At 40.2% G+C, this 21,370-nt stretch overlaps 1 pseudogene; it reads left to right on the forward strand.

Annotated features, from left to right (window-relative positions):
- LOC149524074 (uncharacterized) overlaps window positions 1-21,370 on the forward strand; it is a 79,348-nt pseudogene that overhangs the window by 38,345 nt on the left and 19,633 nt on the right.

Below are 21,370 nucleotides of genomic sequence, written 5' to 3' on the forward strand. Positions count from 1 at the left end.
CCTATACGTCTGCCTCAGGCTGGTCCTGGACTCAGGCAACATCAGGTAAGTCTTCCAGTTAGTCTTAATAATGAGGATGTTGCATAGATGTCTGTAGAAAAGTATTTTTGAGTCTTAAGTGTGTGCTCTAACCGCCACTAGACTGGTGGTCGCTGGTTATTGATGGATCACCATGTTGCTTCTGCCCACATAAGAAGCAAAGTGTTCCCCATCTCTCCCAATGTGTTGGCTCTTTGTGTGCAATCCTGTACAGCTAGCTGAACCCCTGTGCCAGATAGTGATTTGAACATGTGTATGAATGTGTACAGAAAAATTACAAAAAATCGTATTAACAGCGCTGATAATTTGGAGCTGTGATATTAATCAAAACTGCTTTCAAATGCAATCATGTCTTTATTTAATAAACATAGTGACATAGCAATGAAGCATAGGGGTTTTTTAAGTGATAAACTACATGAATCGCTTTTTGTGTTAGCATGGGCTATTTGCACTACATGCACTGCAAACGGAAAATACATAATATCCCATTTTATTTCATAGGATTTTAACATGCAGAGGAACCCAGGACCTCGTTAATACTTAAGGTCATGTGAATTGGTTCAGTTGCCTCCAAAGTCACAGTCACTTCTCAGCAGAAGCTGAACATGAAGCACTTGCCATTTTATCAGAAATCCTGAAATATTTTGGTGATGTTCTTAAAGCCCCAGCTACTGCAATCTATAGGCTGCCTTTTTTATTTGCCTTTTTAAAAATACTAATTTGTTGCCCTTATGCTTATAGAGAAGAACTTTAAAAAATGAAGCCGGTTGTAGCCTAAAGAGGCAGGAAGGCAAATGAAAAAGAACCCCCTAATTGTTTATTTTTAATAAACCTCGTGCAATTTGAATGCTTGAGGTTGGCAGTACTTGAGAAAGCCTAATCCAAAATAATAATCATCTAAATGTGGTACTGGATGAGACATGCTATATTGGAATTCAATGTTTCACAATGATTCTAGTGTTTAATTCAAATGTTCTGAACCTGTATATTTTGGACCCAAATGTATGGTCCTTTCTGTGTTGATGAACAATTACACAGGAAAATAGCTGCATTGTTACTGGAGCCAATGGGACTAATTATTATAGTAAGTGCCCACCAATGAGTTGCAAAATTGGACCCTTTGGCTTTTTCCAGTGTATGGCTTTCTCATCTTTCTGCTATGTTGTTGTGTTTTTTTTTTTTTTTGATTTTCCAATTAGCAGAAAAGTACTAACCAAAACCAATTTACGTAAGAAGTAAACAGGGAAATGTTAAGAAAACAAAAATGTTTGTGAAAGTGCCAAACTAAGCTTGGCTTTGAAAATGATCTCGTACTATGTAGAAATACAAATGAGTGTAATTGGTCTATTCACTACCCAAGGCAAGAAATGATACCAGATGAATAACTGTACTTTTTCTTTCCCTAGTGAATTCCCGAGTTCTTTGATGAACATAGCAAAGGAAGTTTTACCACAAATATCATTCAAAACCAACAGGTATCCAAGATCAGAGATGATGAATTATCATGTCACTGAGGATGTGATTTGTCAGCAGTCATTCAGCTAGATATTCATCACCAAACTTCTTCACTGAAGCAAAGTTAGATAAATTGGGTCAAGAAACTAATGGAAATGTTGTATAATTGTGTGTCTGATAGGGATTTTCTTTGTTGGCATGTATTGTGTGTGTGTGTGTGTGTAAGAGAGAGAGAGAACGGATGGAGGAAAATAAAGAGAAATTTTTATAACATTTCCTTCCATAGTTCTCAAAAACTTTTACTGTGGGGGCAAAAGTACCATTGTCCTCCTATATAGAAGAGGAAACAAAAGACAAATTAAATTGAAAATCTTGGATCATGAAAGAAAGTTTCCCGCACTATCCACCCCCAGGGAAACTACTGTCATCATTTAAGGAACATTTCCCTGGCTAGATTTCAAGGACAGCCATACCACCTTTAAATTTGCATTGACCTTAAAATTGCTGATCACTCTCCCCTTCTCTTCATCTTACTAAAGCTGCTTGAATATTTTCCAAGAGAACGTGAGGAGGCGGAGCTAGAGTCTCTGGGGTAGGGAGGCTGCCAACCCCCCAATACGCTAACTAGAACAGCAACGTAGGCTAGTGAGTGGGCTGCATGAGTGGCTCTCCTTCATCTCAGTGGGCTGGAAGATTGTCTTAACCAAGGTGGTCTCCTGGGATAGGGTAGTTTTGCTAACTGAGCTTGCGTATCTAGAATGGTGGTATGTGGTGATTGAACCATAGCAATGCTTTGATTGGATGTACAGGGAGTGCCTAGTTCTCACAGTCAACATTGTGTGCAGTTAGCCTGCACCTTCCTATGTTCTGACTTTATATGCATATCACTGTAGTAATACTGGTGGGGAAAAAAAAACCTACAGATGCCAGCAGGATCTGGCAGCCCTGATTTAGCAACGGGGAATGGTAAACAAAATGTCTCATGGGCCACCCAGCAAACATGAATGAGCCCACCACTGAGATGGAGCCTGGCCTCTGTGGATAGATAGTCTCTGCACTCCATAGCAGAGAGCGTTACAGCCCCCAAAACCTAAGCTGGAGCTGGATCTCTTGGCATTGGTAGGTTCCCTGCACTACTGGCCCTGGAATCTCAAAGCTTTGGGAATTCTTCATGGAGAGACTGCAACAGAGCCATGGATGCTGGAAGCTTGTCCAAGGATTTCCAGATTTCCAATTTTATGGCACGGGCTTTGGAAGTCCTGAGAGCCCCATCCCAAGCTAGGCGCCTAGCAGCTCCGAGAGCACTACGCCTCATTTTTAGAAGTGACTTTGGCACTTAGGAGTGCACATTTTCTATTTCCAATGAGACTAAGGGCACGTCTAGACTACATGGCTCTGTCGACGGAGCCATCTAGATTAGGGTTGTAGGCAAAGGGAAATGAAGCGGCAATTTAAATAATCGCCGCTTTATTTAAATTAAAATGGCTGCTGCGTTGTGCTGATCAGCTGTTTGGTGGCACAGCACTGTAGTCTGGATGCTCCGCAGTCGACATCGTGGGATGAGGTTTACCGGGGAGGTCGACAAATGCCTTTGATGTTGACTGCGGAGCATCCAGACTACAGCGCTGTGCCGCCAAACAGCTGATCAGCACAGCATGGCAGCCATTTTAATTTAAATGAAGTGGCGATTATTTAAATCACTGCTTCATTTCCCTATGCCGAGTAAACAAATCTACATAGCTCTGTCGACGGAGCCCTGTAGTCTAGACATGTCCTAAGGCTCTAAAGTGCCTCCTAAAGTATTTTTGAAAATGGGACTTTGGCTCCCGAGTTACTTAGGTGTCTTTTGAAAATTTTACTTAGTGACATGTGAATAAAACCAAAATATGGCAATATGGATTGTTATTTTTATGAGATGTTATGAGAGAAGGCCATGAAAGGTGGTGATAAGAAATAATGACAAAAGACTCTCATTCCATAGAGTAACAGTTCCAGAAGAGGAGAGTGTTGAACCTCAATGAACATTGTAGGTTGCTGAACTTCAGAGAACTCTCCTACTCCCTATTAACAAAATACTGAGATGGCTTGAGTGTTTTTTTAAAGGAATAGGCATGGTTTGGATGGGCTTATTTTTTTCTCAAATGACAGAAAAACCAAGTGTGTTTGACTCAGAAAAATAAAGAGTCTCAGGGATAATAAGAATTGAGGGGTCCATTTTTCAGATTACAGGTGTGCTATTAAAATCATAATTCAGAAGGTACCCTTGGCATTGTGCTTTTACAGCTTAGTTTGCTCCTATTAGCCTCTCTGTCAACTGGCTCCCACTAGATTTATATGCATAGAATCATAGAACGATAGAGCTGGAAGAGACCTCAGAAGGTTATCAAGTCCAGCCCCCTGCCCTAGGCAGGACCAATCCCAAATAAATCAACCCAGCCAGGGCTTTGTCAAGCCGAGACTTAAAAATCTCTAGGGATGGAGACTCCACTACTTCCCTAGGTAACCCATTCCAGTGCTTCACCACTCTCCTAGTGAAATAGTTTTTCCTAATATCCAACTTGGACCTCTCCCACCACAACTTGAGACCATTGTTCGTTGTTCTGCCATCCATCACTACTGAGAACAGCCTTTGGAACCTCCCTTCAGGAAATTAAAGGCTGCTATCAAATCCCCCCTCACTCTTCACTTCTGCAGACTAAACAGACCCAACTCCCTCAGCCTCTCCTTGTAGGTCGTATGTTCCAGCCCCCTAATCATTTTGGTTGACCTCTGCTGGACCCTCTCCAATGCGTCCTCATCCTTTTTGTAGTGGGGGGCCCAGAACTGGACCCAATACTCCAGATGTGGCCTCACAAGAGCCGAATAAAGGGGAATAATCACATCTGATTATTAATCACTGATCCATCATATCATATACAGTCCAAAGGTAAGAAAAAAACTCAGAAGTAAAATGTTCAGTGTTTTCTGATGAGAGAAATCCAGAGCAAATTGAAGGAACTTGGGGAAAAAAGGTTCACTCGGTGCCTCCAGACAAATAGCAGTATCGGTCTATTAACACCGCAGCAAGAAATCACTGCTTTGTGCTTTAAAGCTAGTCATGTTTTCCTTTAAAAATGTCTTTGTTTGCTAAGAAATTAAGCTAAAATTAAGGATATTTTGCTTTTTTATTGGCCCATGAAGATGTGATCTCTCTTCCCTAATTGCTGGTGGTTAAAACTTTCATTGGTCAGTTTCTGGTATTTACAAACATGCCACGTGCACAATATTATTACAATATGTATGATTGATATGTAGTACATAAGCAATTTAGAAAAAAGTTCTGACTGCAATATGGTAACTTTCTCTGGTAAGTGGGACATCACATTAAAATTCAGATCAACTACATACTAAGAAAAGAACACCTAAAACACTTGAAAAGATGAGCAAAGTCTAAAATACAATGGTTGGAATGTCTACAGACAGATTTTACCACTCTCACATCAAATGGAACTTTATTACTGCAAAAGTAATGCCACTGAAATCATTGGGATTACTTGCAGAAGAAAGTCACCAGACCTGCATTTTGTGCCTGCATGGAGAAGCTCAAGTGAAGTTAATGGGTTTCTGCCCTCAGAAATAACAAAGCTTGGAGCTTAAAACACTACTTGATATTGGAAAGGCTCAATCTGTAGCCTTTGATAACACACAGCTTTTACAGGATCTTTTTTCTATACATGTGCATATGCTTTTTAGATTTGTTGCAATGTGTTTGACACAGATATTTAAGATTAGATGGGCATTTTGGGTGGTAATACAAGGGGTGCAAGAATAAACCAGTTCTGAATGTAGGGTTGATTTCTGTGCAGACTCAAGCTCCATGCAAGCCAGTGGAATTACAAGGAGTGTAAATTGGTGCAAGCTTCAGCCCAAGGCCTTTAAGAAAATTTTTCCTGATCATTTCAACAACAAACAATTTTTGTACAGATGCTGTATACTGGAGAAAGCTATTTTGGGGGTAATTCATATCCTGATGTTCATAAACCATGTGATCATTTCTTCATTAAAACAAGAAACATTTCCAATGAGTATAACAGAAAAAAAATCCACAACATAGTCTACCTGGCCTAAAATATACTCATTGTTACAAGGTTCAGTAATCAAACATGATTACACTGAGGTAGGGAACACTCAAGGGTTAGTTTTCCACAGGTGTTTTGTTGAAATTGTTCACTGTCTAATGTAATAGTGCTACTTACTATTTATAACTGCTGGTTCCACAGAATCAACTGCCAGAAGCTTGCCCTCATTGCTTCATATTTTGATTACTCTAATGTCTCCCTCTCTGGCTTCCCAATCCAATTACAACTCAATTTATACAAAACATAGCAGCTAAAATCTTGTCCATCACTCTGGCCATATTGTTTTCTGCCCCCCTTATGTCTCTTTCATTGGACTCCCACTTTTCCATCACAAGTTTTAATTTCTTGTCCTTCTCTTCAAGACCGTTTACAACTCATCCCCATTTTACTTTTATATCCTTGCCTCTAACCATGTTTCCCCGCTTGGTTTGGTGAAGATCTCAGCTCTACAGGGCTATTAGTCTGCTTCTCTCACATATGTCTCCATTTTGCCTCCTACAGAGGGAATATCTCCCTCCAGTGATTCATAAGAACCATTTAGCTTCTTCTCATCCTGTAAATCCTTGCTTATGACTAAAGCTAACATTTTGTCATGGATGTTTTTAGTAAAAGTCAGGAAATGGTCACAAGTAGTAAGGAAAAATTCATGGAAACTGGGACCTGTCTATAACTTTACTGAAAATATCTGAGACAAACTGGGGATCTGTATGTCCCCCCACTGCCTACCATGGGACTTCTGCAGGCCAGCTTGAAACTCCAAGGGCTCTTGCCATGGGTTGGTTGTCAGAGCTTCAGGGTCACCACCACCCTTGCCCAGAGTTGTGGAAGCCCTCCTCCCATCCTGCTGCCCCTGACTGCAGCAGTTGGGAGCTGTAGTGTACTCCCAATGCCTGCAGTGGCTTGAAGCTCTGCAGGTCTTCACTGCTGTCTCCATGGGCAGTTCCCTATGCTCAGGCTGAAGTCACAAAGCTCTCTGGAATTCATGGATTCTGTGACTTCCACAACTTCTGGCTTACTTATGACCTTCTCCTGTCCTGAGGGCTATAAGATATCAACCAGCTACAGTTGAACTAGGACGAATAACCATCAGGAATAGCTGATTGTCCTGTTTTATTTATCTATCCTTTTGTTATATTCTATATTGCATCTTGTTTCAGATTTTAAACTTTCTGGGGCAGAGACAATGTATGCTTTTGAGTTTGTATAGTATCTAATTCCATATTGTCCTAAAATCTACATGTGGCTGCTAAGTGTTACCAAAACAAAAACAAATAGTGGTAATGACATAATAATCTTCTCACTTAAACTCCGTGATCACATTTATGGCGGGGATGATGATTTTGTGTTAGGATTACATCAGGGTTACAAAAAGTCAGTTATTCATAAAAGCACATCATCTTTTTTCTTAGAATAAGAGAACTTTTGTAGCCAAAAGTTTATAAACTGGCAGGGAAGCTGCTCAGAGTATAAGAAGTGACAGGCAGCTTGCAAACAGATGGGAGAGTCCTGCTGTTTGTGAACTTTTGCCCTAGAAAGTTACAAAGATGGGGGGGAGAGGGAAAAGCAAGAGAAAGTGCTCATTAGTGAGTAAGCATTTGCTCTCAATCAAGTTTTCCTTGTTCAAGCACACATTTACAATTAGTTTTTAAAAATACTTATAAACTGAAATGCTGCCAAATAGAAAAAAATTCTTCAGATACTGGCAACAGGTGTCTTGTAAGTTTTTCATAAGGGTGATTTGAACATTTTTGCTTTTGTGTACTAGAAAATTGTGCATACAGTTTAAAAATATATATTTATAGTTACAGTCATCTAAATGGGATAGAGGTGACTTAGAATCTAGATGATGTCATAGGCTGCATAAAAAAATACAAAGAAAACTTTCCTCCAGGCACAATTACAGTTGGAAATTTATTTAGAATAAATGCAAATTATTTTTTTGTGTAGGAAAAGCAGGCTGTGCCTATTCCCACTATTCTAGTAATATAACTTTTTGGTTTAATTTGGTTATACTGGGAATTATGATATTCTTATATGCTACATCTAAACTACATGCTTCTTGTGCAAGAAAGCCTTTCATGCAAGTGTTTTTGCACAAAATCTTCTTGTGCAAGAGCATGTCCACACTTCAAAGCACATCGCTTTTGTGTAAGAGAGTGTCCACACTGCATGAACACTCTTGCGCAAGAAAGCTCTGATGGCCATCAGAGCACCTGTGCTTTTTTCCACCTGTGCTTTTTTTCCCCACCTGTGCTTTTTGTTTTGCACAAGAAACCCCTCTGGACTGTCCATACTTGCCTTTTTGAGCAAGAACTCTTGCACAAAAGGGAATTATGCCTTGTAAAAGGAGGTTTACCTGCGGCGAGAAAAGCCTTCTGTTCTGCTGTTTTACTCTTGATTTCCTTGCGCAAAAATGCATTCGAAGTGTGGACACTTCATGGGTTTTTGCGCAAAAACCGTTGTTTTTGTGCAAAAACCTTGCAGTGTTGACATAGCCATAGTGTCTAGTCTTAAGGTGTGTCTAGACTACAGGGTTTTGTCGACAAAAGTGGACTTTTGTAGACAAAACTATACCTGCGTCTACACTACCTCCAAGTTCTGTTGACATAATGTTGAGAGAATTCGGCAGTTTTGTCAATGGTGGTAAACCTCATTCTGTGAGGAATAACGCCTTTTGTTGACAGAGTTTTGTCGACAGAAGGTGTTATTGCATCTACACTGTCCTTTGTGTCTACACTCTCATGTCAACAAAGTGGCTTGCTTTGTCGACGGAACTAGTTATAGTCTACACATTCTTTGTCGACAGAAGCTTTGTCAACAATATCTGTTGACAAAGCCTCTGTCCACAAAAGCCTGTAGTCTACATGTACCCTTAGTGTTCTAAATATAGCTATAAAACTTGAGAGACATTGGGCCAATCACAACCTTCAACAATGCCTATGCAACCTGGGGTTTATGGGGTTGTAAAGCAGTAACTGAGGTAATAGAATGTTGCTTTAAGTTTCTCAAAAGTTGCACAGGATTTAGTTATATACAATAACCCCCTTTTGAAGCCAGTTGGAGTCTCCTGACTCATAAATTCCAAGCTGCAACCCAAAATAATCCCAAAGACCGTTCCTGGGGATCCAGGCAAATTATAGAATTTGAACCCTAATAACACTGATAATAGAGGCTTATGTACATTAAATTATTTTCAATATTTTTTGGGGAAGAAAAATATTCCTTCCTTTCTTCATACAGTGTATAGGCCTGCTTCTTCATTGTATCTTTATTTACCGCATTAGCCCAAAGTTTTAACTTTATTACTTAACTACACATACAGTTATGCACTGGAAAGTTTGTTTTTAAATTCTGTTTTGTTAAACTGCTATGAACCCATCAGTGGGTCCTCTAAAATTTACATAAAGCTTATATCTTTTAATTTCAGTTTGGTAATTTACTGTAACCTATAGGACTGACCTTTTTACTTGCCTATAGATATACAGATTTATTATTTCTTATGGTTTTGATTTTATGTTTATTAAGTTACAGTAGATTGGCAGGTTGGCTGTAACACAAGAGACTTACAGGCCATATCCTGTATGTTGAGCTAAGGCAAAGCCAGCATACCCAGATAGCAAAGTCAATGCTCATATATTTGGGAACTTTCACCTAGATAAAGCAACCCTCAATATCATAGGGGCTTCCAAGAATGCCCTCAAGCTTAGCAGGTATATCATTACTTGTCAAAACCTGAAATGACCAGTTAAGACCAGACTGAATAACTAGGTAGGATAGAAATAACAAATGGGATAGACAACCACAAAAGGCCCATAGTAATGAATTAATATATATGATAAATTGAGATCAATGATATACTGGCCTATAGGAAAATGATAGTTTACCATTTGTGATGTGAAGAAATATAAATAAGGAGGAAAGGAAACATCTCAAACATAATGTCAACGTGACATTGTATAAAAATTATATCCCAGCCTAGGGGTCGTAAGAGAAGGAGATGTAGTCCTTGGGAGGTGCTAAAATTATGGCCACTAATGATGATGTGAAAGGTGCAGGTGACGAGGAAGATTATGGCTAATACCTCAGGTTGTTTTAGAAGCAATGGTGTGAGTATATGGTATGGAAATATAGATGTACATTCCTATTTTTCTCATGCAATTGGGGTGTAATGATTGTGTTAATGTATTAATAAAATGCATTTGTAAATGTACAAGAGTTCCTCTAATGTGAGTATTGCACATTAGGGTTCTTAATCATAGAATAATTAAATACTGGACATTATCCTGAAGCAAAGGACCTGTCAACCCTGAAGATGGTAACTGGGAATTTGTAAGTAATCTAAGATCAGGCAACATTACCAAATTATTATTATTGATGATGATATTCATTGTTGTTTGTGGGTTTTTAAGATTTTCAGACACAAATTCCTCCCCTTCTTCTGCTTGTCCTACGCTCTGAGTCTCCAACACTATGTTACAGCATGTCTTTTTGGCTGATAAACTAAAGAAGTAAAGAAAGGTGATTGTTCCTCTCTTTGAAGGTTAGAAAAACCCCAACCTTAGACAAGGAATTATTTCATGTCCATGAAGGTTTGAGCATGCACACAACAGTTTTTGATTTTTAAGTGATTCAAAAAACCTGCAGTAAATCTAGAAGACTCTCAGTACAAGTCTTTGTTATATGTCCTGTAACTCAGTGAACAATGCAGGATAAATATTGGACTGTTTCATATAAAGGGAACTGTCCCATTTGTATGAGAAGAATCAGTTTGCACTTTTGCCACCCCATTTATAACAAAAACAGCTTATAAATCTAGTTAGATCTGAAATGTCTCCAAAAGTTAGTTGTGCAACAAATGCTGTCTTAGTAACATCATTCATTAGCTTAAGTTTTCTCGCTTCTTAAATAGTCTTTATTGCTAAATAGATTTCAATTTACTACAAGCAATTATACATTATTCAAGCCTTTTGCTTTGCCACAGTAACTGGCAGCTTATTATATTTTAATTGTTTTTCTTGAACCCTACAGATATGATTTCTCCAATCCAACAGATTGCTAATGGGACATCACCATAACCACTAAGACTGATCAGGTCAGCTTGGCACAATGTGAAATTAGTGACAACAGACGGATTTCTACTTCAATAGCTTCAGTCTCCAATGGCTCTCAGTTCCAGCATCGAATTCATCAAGTTCAATACACAGCTCACGATGAAACAGGAAATGAAGCCTCCTGCCAGTTCATAGTTACCATCTAAAGTAAATGTTAGAGTGGACTAAACTTTAAGAAAGAAAAGCAATCAGGCTCCTGAAAACTGTTATGGACAAGATTTGCAAATTAGACATGGAGTGGTTTGCTTTCATGCTATCTCTTCAGCAGTAATATTTTCCGTAAACTGTTGGATATCATGTTCATATCATATCCTATGTACCAAATTATGTGATTATATTAGTACATCCCTGTGTGGATACAAAATTGGTATTTGAATTTTCAAAAATCATCCACAGATATCTGCATCCACATCCACTGATGTGCATATCCACAGATATAAAGTGACTATCTGCAAATTTGCAGATTTCTAGATACACATTTTGTATCTACATCTGTATCTGCAAAAATGAGCCATGACTATCCTCATCCACATCTGCAGATGTGGATTCCTGTGGATATACATGGATTTGCAGGACTATAGAATTGCATTTCTTCATCTTTCAAATATATTTTGTTGCCATTGAGCCAGTTCTTCCACTGGCTTCAATTGATGGGTCTTCATTAACATCAGGAACAGCTGAGCAAACAATGGAGTGGAAAATCTTTTTAATGTCAACCTGGCATTTGAAAGGTCCTGATGAAGGTTCAAGGCAAATGGATATGCCAGTTCTTTCATCAATAGGGCTTGGGTTTTATAAAAAATAATTAAGACTTCTCTGAAATTAGCCAGTTTCATTGTAACTGCTCTATTTTAAGGAGAAAGATTTTTGCCACCATTGATTAACATTTTGATATGAAAAGGAAAATGCAAATGATACTTGAGTTTAAGCCATGGTGCTGATAACTTGAGTCTTAGAGTGGAAGGAAGAAAAAACAGAAAATTACTTTTCTTATTTGAGGTCTCCTAGAAGTGATAATGTAGCAGCAAGATTCATCAAGGTTGTGGGCAGGGGCATTAAATATGTTTAGTGAGTATCTGTGTTTCGTAACAATGTGAACAATTTCACTAGATAAAATCCCACAATTATGTATGTCATTGTTTCTCAAAGTGGGCCATGGGCCTGCTTTGGGAAAGCTGCTAATGGGCTGCTCCACTTTGTTTATAAAGATTCGATAGCCATGGAGCCTCGCAGCTCCTGTTGGCTCCATTTCAAGCCCAGAGTAGCTGTGGGAAGTGGGAAACAGTGAATTGGAGCCAATGGGATCCATAAGGCTCCATGGCTGTGGAGCCTTTAAATAAACAAAACGGAGCAGCCTGTTAGCTGGTTCCCCAAAGCAGGCCCTTGGCACACTTCTGTCTCATCCAAGTATCCAACAACCATCTTGCAGGTGCTGCCTCCATGCTAGGTTGTGACTAGAGGCTTCTGGCCACACAAGCCTGCCCCCATTGTCACTCGCTGATCACCAAAGGACTTGAGTCATGAGTTATGAAAAGAGAAGGAAGTAGAGGTGTTTTTCCAAGAAAGAACCTGTGCGTGATTGTGTTTAATGTGGAGATACAGTTGCATGTCAGTGACTACACGATGCTTGACCAAGGCACAGCCTGGAACCAGTCGCAAGGAGGAGGTCCAAGATGATTGGGAGGCTGTGTCTTGAAGCACAGGACCCAGCAGCTCATCCACTCGAAGTTGTTGGCTGTCCAGGTCACAGCTCATTGCCATCTCCACAAGGTATCTGCCGTTGGCTACTTGACACAAGGGTGGGGAAGGATGTTCCCCTCACCAGCTAAAGAATCTGGCTACCCACACAGTGTTCAGCTGATTGGCCAAGGTCAGGAACCAGGGTATGCCTACCACCGTGTCTAAGAAGCTACAAAGAAGCTATCTGTCCAGCAATGCTGACATCAGTGATGAAATCCACTATCGAATCTTGAGTGCCAGTGCAGCTTATGGACATTTATGGAGATGAGTCTTCAATAACTGTGACATCCAGACACAGACCAAGATTGACGTCTACAGTGCCATAGTCAGCCCAATGTTGCCATATGAAGCTAAAGCCTGGATTCCCTATAGACGACGTATTAAAGATCTGGAGAAATTCCACCAAAGGTACCTGAGGAGAATATTAAGCATCATGTGATAGGACAGATGGATCAACATTAGTGTCCTTGAGGAGGCTGATTCTCACAGCATTGAGGCAATAATTGCCCACAGGAAGCTATGATAGTCTGGTCATATGGTCATGATACCTGACACATGCCTGACTAAATAGATTTTCTATGTTCAGCTGAGAACTAGGACAAGATCTCATGGTGGGCAGAGGAAGTGTTACAGAGATGTGCTTAAGAACACCTTGGTAAAGTGTGGCATTGACGTTGACATCTAGGAGAGGCAGGTGAAGGATTTGGTAACGTGGAGGAACACCATCAAGAACAGTGCCCAATACTTTGAGGTCAAGCAATGTCTCCATGAAGAAGATCAGAGAGCTTGATGTAAGGAGCGTACCTAGGCCCGTATTGGTGTCACTGGCATCGGCACCTCTGGAGATGGAGATCTCATATGCAGCCATTGCCAGAGAGTGTTTCTTGCCAGAATTGACTTAATTTCTCATTTACGTACTCATCAATTATAGGCATCCAAGGGGAAATCTTACGTGATTTCGAGGGATCCAGAGAGAGAGAGTCTTCACTAGGGAATTTTGTAAAATCTTCCTCCCCAGAGGCCAACTACAGATCAGACTTAGACAGGCTTAATTAAGGTGGTCAAATACTAGCAAATGCTGCAACCTTGTTGCTGGTGCTGGTATAACCCACACATCTACTGGGTGTGGTTCTCTGCCCCACGTAGTGGCACTTAGACCACTTACAGAGACAAGGAACAGGTTTTCTCTAGAGCATAGGCTTCCAGTGTGTTAGGCAGGAGAAGGTTTTGGCTTCCCAAACCACCAGGCACAGCCGTGCCCACACTCCACTCCCTACTGTAGGCCTTCTCAGGGTGGAGTGTTGCTGCCCTCAGCACCTGCCCTCCCTGTGCTCCTGGCAATAACCATGCAACCTCCTCCCCTCCCCTGGTAGTCAGGGAGACATGCTGTGTCCATGTGCTACCTCACCTCTCTTCCCCTCCCCTGTGCTCTGGGGAGGCTAGGGAGCGCTCAGCATGCTGCCCTATATCTCTTTCTCTCCCTGGTAGTCTGGGGAGCACTCAGGGTGCTGGCCTACTTCCTCCCCTTCCCATGGGGCCTCAGAAGAGGGGGCAGGGCTATAGGTGGGACTGGGAGTCTGCCTCCTCCAGCCCCAGCTACACTAATCATCCATGCTCTAGAGCAGTGGTTCTCAAAGTAGGGTCAATGGATGCCTTGTAGGTGGTCTGTGGCTTGAGCTCAATCCCCGCTTCTTCCCCACACAGCTGGGAGCCTGTGCTGGTGCTCCAGCCTCCCCCCGACTCCTGCGAGGTTGGAGCACCAGTGCTGGCTTCCTGCTGGGGGGAGGGAGAAATTACTGAGCCTCGCTGTGCGATTCAGCTCACAGGGAAGAAGTGGCTCCATGTGCTGCTGTTTCCCTCCCTCTCCCCTGGCTAGGGGAACAGCAGCATGCAGACACACTGCCTGGAGGCTTTCCCTGCTGCTCCTACACCCTCCCCCCGGCTAGACATCCTTCCCCCACCTTGTTAATTCACCCTCCCCCTTGGCCAGACACCCCACTCCCAGCCTGCTACTGAACCATAGCTCCTGCCAAGATCCTGTACCCTCATCCCACTCACTGGCAGCCCTCTCCCATACACTGAACCCTTCATTTTGGCCTCATCCCAGAGCCCAAGGGGGTCCACAAAATCCACTAACCCCAAAACTCCAGAATAGTTAATCTGGCCTGTGGAAAGCCCAGAACTTCAGTCCTTCCTGTCCCTCTCTCTTCCCCATTAGAACTTGAGCATGAAGGGAATTAGGTGTCTTGGTTGGGAGCCACAGCAGTGAGGTTTGGGGGGGTTTATTTGCTTCTCACTCGTGTGGTCCCCAGCTGATTTTTCTGTGGGTCAGTGGTCTCTGACCCAAAAAAGTTTGCTCACCCCTGCCATGAATAAAGAAAACATGGGAACCTTTTGTGTTGCACATAAATTAATATTTCACTTTATTTAATATGAAGTTTGATTAACTAACACGAGAAAATTAAAATGCTTAATCTGTTTAATAATTTAAATAAAACCATTCTCCCGAGCTGCAGCACTAGCAAAATGGTTTGGGTGAAATTATGTAATTAACTTTGTGTTTCCATTAGTAACTGGTGGTCCACAGAAAGGTTTGCATTGGGCCAGGTGGGCCATAACCTTTAAAGTTTGTGAACTTTCAGCTGGCTTTTAGCTCAAGCTTTAGGCTATGTCTACACTGCAAGCCTCTTTCGAAAAAGAGCATCTAGACTACAACCAGTACTTTCGAAAAATCAAGCTGCTTTTTTGAAAGATAGCACCCAGGCAGTCTGGATGCTCTCTTCCAAAAAAATACAGTTTTCATTACATAACACCTTTTTTTGAAAGAGCACTTTTGAAAAAAGGCGTTATTCCTTGTAAAACGAGGTTTTCCGCGGTCGAAAAAACTGTTGCGTTCTTTCAATTTACTTTCGAAAGAATGTGGCAGCAGTCTAGATGCAGGGGAAGTTTTTTTTTAAAAAAGGCTACTTTAAAAAAAAAAAAAACCTGTAGTCTAGATACACCCATAGAGTCTCAAGCACTTAGCTACAAAGATCACAGGTTTAGTTCTGCCTCCCAATGCTACACTGGCACCAATGAAGATTTTTTTAAAATAAAATCTCCTAGTGTGGGTACATATTAGTGGTGTATATAGTATACTGTTAATGTTAGTCATTTGCTATATTTCATTTGTGTAATAGTATTTCTTTTTCCATAAATATTCCATGTCTTACCTTTTCTTTCCTTTCCTTTCATTCTGGGATCTTTCATACTTTTCATATAGCTACAGCTTGTACAATAGCTGTGGAATGTAATGAGACAGTTAAATACTCATATCATTATAGAAGTTATAGTTAGCCAACAATTTGCAGTCAGTGATGAATGCAAAAAATACATTAACTTTGTAGAGCTTATCTACAGAATAAAACTGAAGCAGTTTAAATGGGACCATAATTTTGCTTTAAACGATGTTTATTTTAGATTATCTTAAATTGATTCAGAATTTGATTTAAGCTAAATTGAAATAAGGCATTTTTAAACTGATTAAGTGGATTCATAAATCACTCTAATTTGAACTAGAGCAACTTTGTTGTGTAGACAATTCCTAAATTAGGAAACCCGAACCCTAATCCATTAAAAAAAATGACCTTTTTTAAGTTTTAAAAAGTTTTTGGGCCCTCGTTCATTTGGCCTCAGGCAAATGCAGAAGTACTGAAAATTCAGGGGAGAGGCCAATTTAAAGCTATTTATAGATATCTTCCCCTTAAAGTCAGGCTTTAAATACAGCAGGACTACTTCTCCCCTCCTGTTCTTATTTTAAATACTTTATTCTTTCAGCTCAAATAAAAAAGTGCAAAGCAATATTAAAAAGACGAAAACTGAATTTTCTTCAAACCTCGGGAAGACAAGATGGGTGAGGTAATATCTTTTATTAGACCAACTTCTGTTGGTGAAAAACTCAGAAGAGGTTCAAGGTATTTTTAATGAGATAACTGACAATTGAGTGTACTCTACATAGTTTTTGTTTCCTTCAGAAATTATTATATCAAAACAGAGCAATAAACTAATGACATTTTTCATTTGATTCTGTTCTGTTATTTTGATGAGAACTAATAATACATATTGTTGTGCCAAGATAACACTGTGCCAAGAGGCCCAAATTATTCAAGATGTCATATTTATTTATTAAAAAAAAAATACTTCAGCTGTTTATCAGAAAGTGACTTCAATGAGGAAGTGTAGTAATGCAATTATCAAACATTCCTCTCTCTCAACTAAATACACATGAGCTGAATGTAAAAACAAACATTTATTTACAATTACTCATCTTTGATAGGTCATTATTGTAACATGGGGCCTGATCCTCTCCTCTAGTAAACAGGATGGTGACTTTGGCAGGATTATAGGGGAAATGGAAAATTCCATGAAAATCTACAAAGTTCATTGTGTAGGACAGGCCATGGTTCTGATCTCAAGTCCTAGAGCTCACAACTCTGTCTGCCAAGAGGAATTGTGCCTCCCTATTAGACTTGGGCTTCTTGCCCCTTCTGCTCCTTCGAAGAATTAGGGAATCCTCAGCAGACAGCTGTTCCTTAGGACTATTCTGTAAAGATGGTTGATAATACTTGCTTTTACTAAATATTTTATTTGAGTATTTCATGTTGCACCATTTTCTTTGAAGAGCACTGTTAATGTGTTTCAAGGGGCCAGATTAATGAAAAATGAAGGACACATAGACCAATTAACATTAAGAAATAGCTACTATTAAGAATTCATACACTTATCACCATCAGTGAGAGAGAGAAAAAAACATAGTGAAGTACATGGACACAAGCAAGTGCAAAGCTGCTGAAATCTGTTTCTTACTAAAAGCCATAATGTAGTTGGGAAATTTCTGATGGCCCAAGTGAAATTGCATTTTCTCTCAGTTCTTGCTGCTTGTGCTTCCTTGCATATATTTCTCTTTCCTTCTATTAATTTTACAGTTAATTTCTTTTTTTACTATTACATTTATTGAACTTTTAAATAATAAAAAACCCTACTGAAGTAATTATCAAGAAGTTAATGGGTTCAAATGTAATACAGAGCGCCAAATTCAGTCATATTTTGTTTTTAGTAAAGACATGCCCACTTATACTTGGACTGAATTTAGTGTGGATATGTAAGAACATGACTAGCATTGGTAGTGCAATTTAATGGGAGGATGGTGCTCAATTGAAATTGCAGTTAAAAAGATTAAGCCAAAGAGTTTAAATGGCCTAATTTTGATTACATTGCTGACAGTACTTAAGGACCAACCAAGAGGGAGGTTCCATTAAACTAAGCAGAATGATATCGTGCCTGGAAGAGTTTACACTCTAAATAGCCCAGAGAGATACAGGGTGAGGGAAGGAGTAGAACACACAGAGGGAAAAATGTGATGGCCACATATGGCATAATTTAATTGGGTGGGATGGGTGGAGGTTACTTTGGAGGGGATCGACTATATAGAAAGAAAATAGAAGAGAAAGAAGGGCTACGTCTACACTGGCCCCTTTTCCGAAAGGGGCATGTTAATTTCACAGGTCGTAATAGGGAAATCCGCGGGGGATTTAAATATCCCCCGCGGCATTTAAATAAAAATGTCCGCCGCTTTTTTCCGGCTTTTAGAAAAGCCGGAAAAGAGCGTCTACACTGGCCCCGATCCTCCGGAAAAAAGCCCTTTTCCGGAGGATCTCTTATTCCTACTTCGAAGTAGGAATAAGAGATCCTCCGGAAAAGGGCTTTTTTCCGGAGGATCGGGGCCAGTGTAGACGCTCTTTTCCGGCTTTTCTAAAAGCCGGAAAAAAGCGGCGGACATTTTTATTTAAATGCCGCGGGGGATATTTAAATCCCCCGCGGATTTCCCTATTACGACCTGTGAAATTAACATGCCCCTTTCGGAAAAGGGGCCAGTGTAGACGTAGCCAAGGTGAAGAAGACAGGTCTGGTGAGAAGAAGGTAAGGAGGGAGAGGTGTGGATGAAACTGAGGTAAAAAGACTAGGAAGAGGAGAGGGACAGGGACAGGGGAGGGTTGGTGCACAGAGCCAAGAAAGTAAGAACTTTCTACAGTTTTATTTGGAATAGCCAAAGGCAGAAAAGATCCTTGCTTGGTCCAACTGTCTGGAATCTCTGGCCGGCTCATGGTGCCCCCAATTACATGGGAGCCGTTCTGCACAATTTTGGTTGGGGTCCATATATACCCACCCCACCAGTGTAGCAATCCTTACATTGGCTGCTGCTGCCTCTGGTGTCTGGATTTTCTGATTATTTCTCTGATTATGTCCAAGGCTACAGGCTTGGTAGGGTGAGACCCTAGTGACACCAGAGAAGGGGTTTCCCATGCAAGGGTCCTGAGATCTAGCTGAAATATTAAGCTCCTTTAGAATGTATTGAATAACAAGAACATGTCACACTTTTTACAGAGGTTTAAAGAAAGAAAATCTGTGGCAGAGTCAAGGATTGCTGTGCTCAGGCCTGGTCTTTAACCGCCAGACTGTGTTCCTAGGTCTAATTCTGCAGTCAAGGTCAGTACAGTCTGTCTCAGTATAGTGGCTTGTTATTCAGTGATGTGTCAGATATGCATGCATGTGTAGTGCAGAGCTATTTATAAAGCACTGTGGGATGTGCAAGATGCTTAAAGCAGTTTTATTTTATTAAGAAGACAACTGTAACTGGTAGGTTGGTGCTAGTGTTGAACAAAATTTGTGCAATTTTACACACACATACACACTTCATAAATGCATAGTTTATATATACTATAACACATGTTTATATTATAACATTTACAGTTTATGAGAAAATTTATCTGTTATTACTTGAGTCCATAATTCAATTAATGTTTGTATTTATTTATTAAATCATTGCTAAGGAGGGGGCAGGGATGAGGGGTTCAGTAAACAGGTTGGCCTGAGAAGAGAGGTCTATCCCAGCCTTGTCCCACTGCAGCAGCTTGGGGGGTCAAATGAAAAGCACATCTCCATGGCTGCTGCAGTTCCAGTGGGAACAACTGGGGAAGGGGTGCATGTTCCCCCAGGGGCAGGTCTAGGTTCATTCATCCCCGGCATTCCTTAGCCAGAGTGAGGAATGCAACAAACTGGATACTTTCCCTGGTTCCCTGATGTAGGGCAACAGCCAGCAATGTCCACATACATATCAGGCAGGAGAGCTTCAGCCCCCTCACCCTAATTGGTGCCTGGGGGGTGGGAGACTGAGGACTGGGGCAGTGTTCAGCAGCTCCTTTCACCTGCCTGATGATTCTGGCTCCTTTCTGTGCTGTTTTATGAGAAGCAATCCCATTCTAGGCACATCCCATTTTCCTGGCACAACCAAACCCTTACCTTGGTTTAAGTTATAAGAGGCAATTACATATGGAATTTGGTGGACCTTACCATTTAGGAGTTGTTGAACAGACAGACAGTCACATAAACAGACAGATGCATGCACAGACACACATACATGCATCTTTCAAATGTGTATATATATACACACACACACACATACACACACTACGCATTTATTGCTTTAAGATTTTTGTGAATAGAGGAGGGTCTGCATGGCAAATGGGTATACAGAACCAGATCCACCTATTTCAATACCAAGTGGTATTAATTAAATACTTTTTTGGAAGTAACTTTGTGGGGACACTATATACTGCCTCTCCTGTTAGGAAGTTGACAGTATTCATTGTCTCAAAGACAGTAACACCTTTGAAACACAAGTATTTAAAGCGCGAGATTGCTTTGAAGTTTCATTAGTCCTGTTGAAGCTCCAGATGGTAGACCTAGCAAAATCAAGATGGTTTTGATTGATACATGATTGTGACTGAATGTGGAGATCCTGCACTACAGGACCATGATGATGGCAAAAAACATGAGGTAGTTGAACAGAGTTTAAAACATTTCCCAGGCCCATTTGGGCAACGGCTGAAGAACAGTAAAGGAGAAAGTGATTTGTCAGACAGTGGCACTGTACTTGGAGGAGTTTGCTGAAGATAAATAAGGTCATGTTACACATGTGCGTTAGAGAGCTTGCACTTCAACTGTTGTAAATTGTTTATGCCTGTTTACTCTGGCTGAGGATTTGGCCTGTCAACTATATTTTGCTTTTGTCACCTAGTGTCCCTGTTTATGCATATGAACAACTAAAATGAGCCCATATAATAGCCTGTCTGTTTCAAGTCTTTGCTTTCCCACACGGTAAAATTAAATTCACAGCTAATCATATAATGGGGAAATAATTCTGCAGATATATTTCCATTTGTTTCCATTGTGTAGGGTTCAAATCAGGGCTTTCTTTCTTTCTTTTTTTCTTTCATTTTGAATTTGTATGTCTTTTACCTATTTCCACTAAACACTATAGAAATGGAGTTCAAGACTGTTTTTCCACTGTAATATATTTTTCCTCTTTTCTTTTGCTACATTGTAACTTATTACAACTTTTACAACTTTCAAAAAATGACAAAATGATAAAAGAAAAAAGAAAGAACAAAAGCAAACACATCCCAGACAAGATTCACTCTCTTGCACTCAGTGCCACAAAGGAGAACAAATAAAAAACCTGAACATCTGACATTTTAAATTTCTTAATTTTATTATTTTGTTTTATTTTTTATAAAACTTGAAAAAATGAAAACTTTTTCTGATGGTGCTTAGTTTTGAAAAATGTAGAAGTATCATAAAAAAACTGTTGAACATACAATTTCAAGGAGTGCTAGAAATAACCCACACTGAGCAACCCAGATGTCCAAAGCATTTGGAAATGGCATAATTCAGTAAAGAACTGGGGGAATCGGGCAGGGGTGTGTGTGTGGGGGGGGGGGCGCTAAGTTTAAAAGCATGTATTTCTTTGTGGGCAATATACTTAGGCTGTATTTTACTACAGTGATACTAATGGATTTATTACTTTAA

This window comes from Pelodiscus sinensis, chromosome 7 (assembly GCF_052426305.1).
Source record: "Pelodiscus sinensis isolate ZL-2025 chromosome 7, ASM5242630v1, whole genome shotgun sequence".
In the NCBI taxonomy this organism is placed as follows: domain Eukaryota; kingdom Metazoa; phylum Chordata; order Testudines; family Trionychidae; genus Pelodiscus; species Pelodiscus sinensis.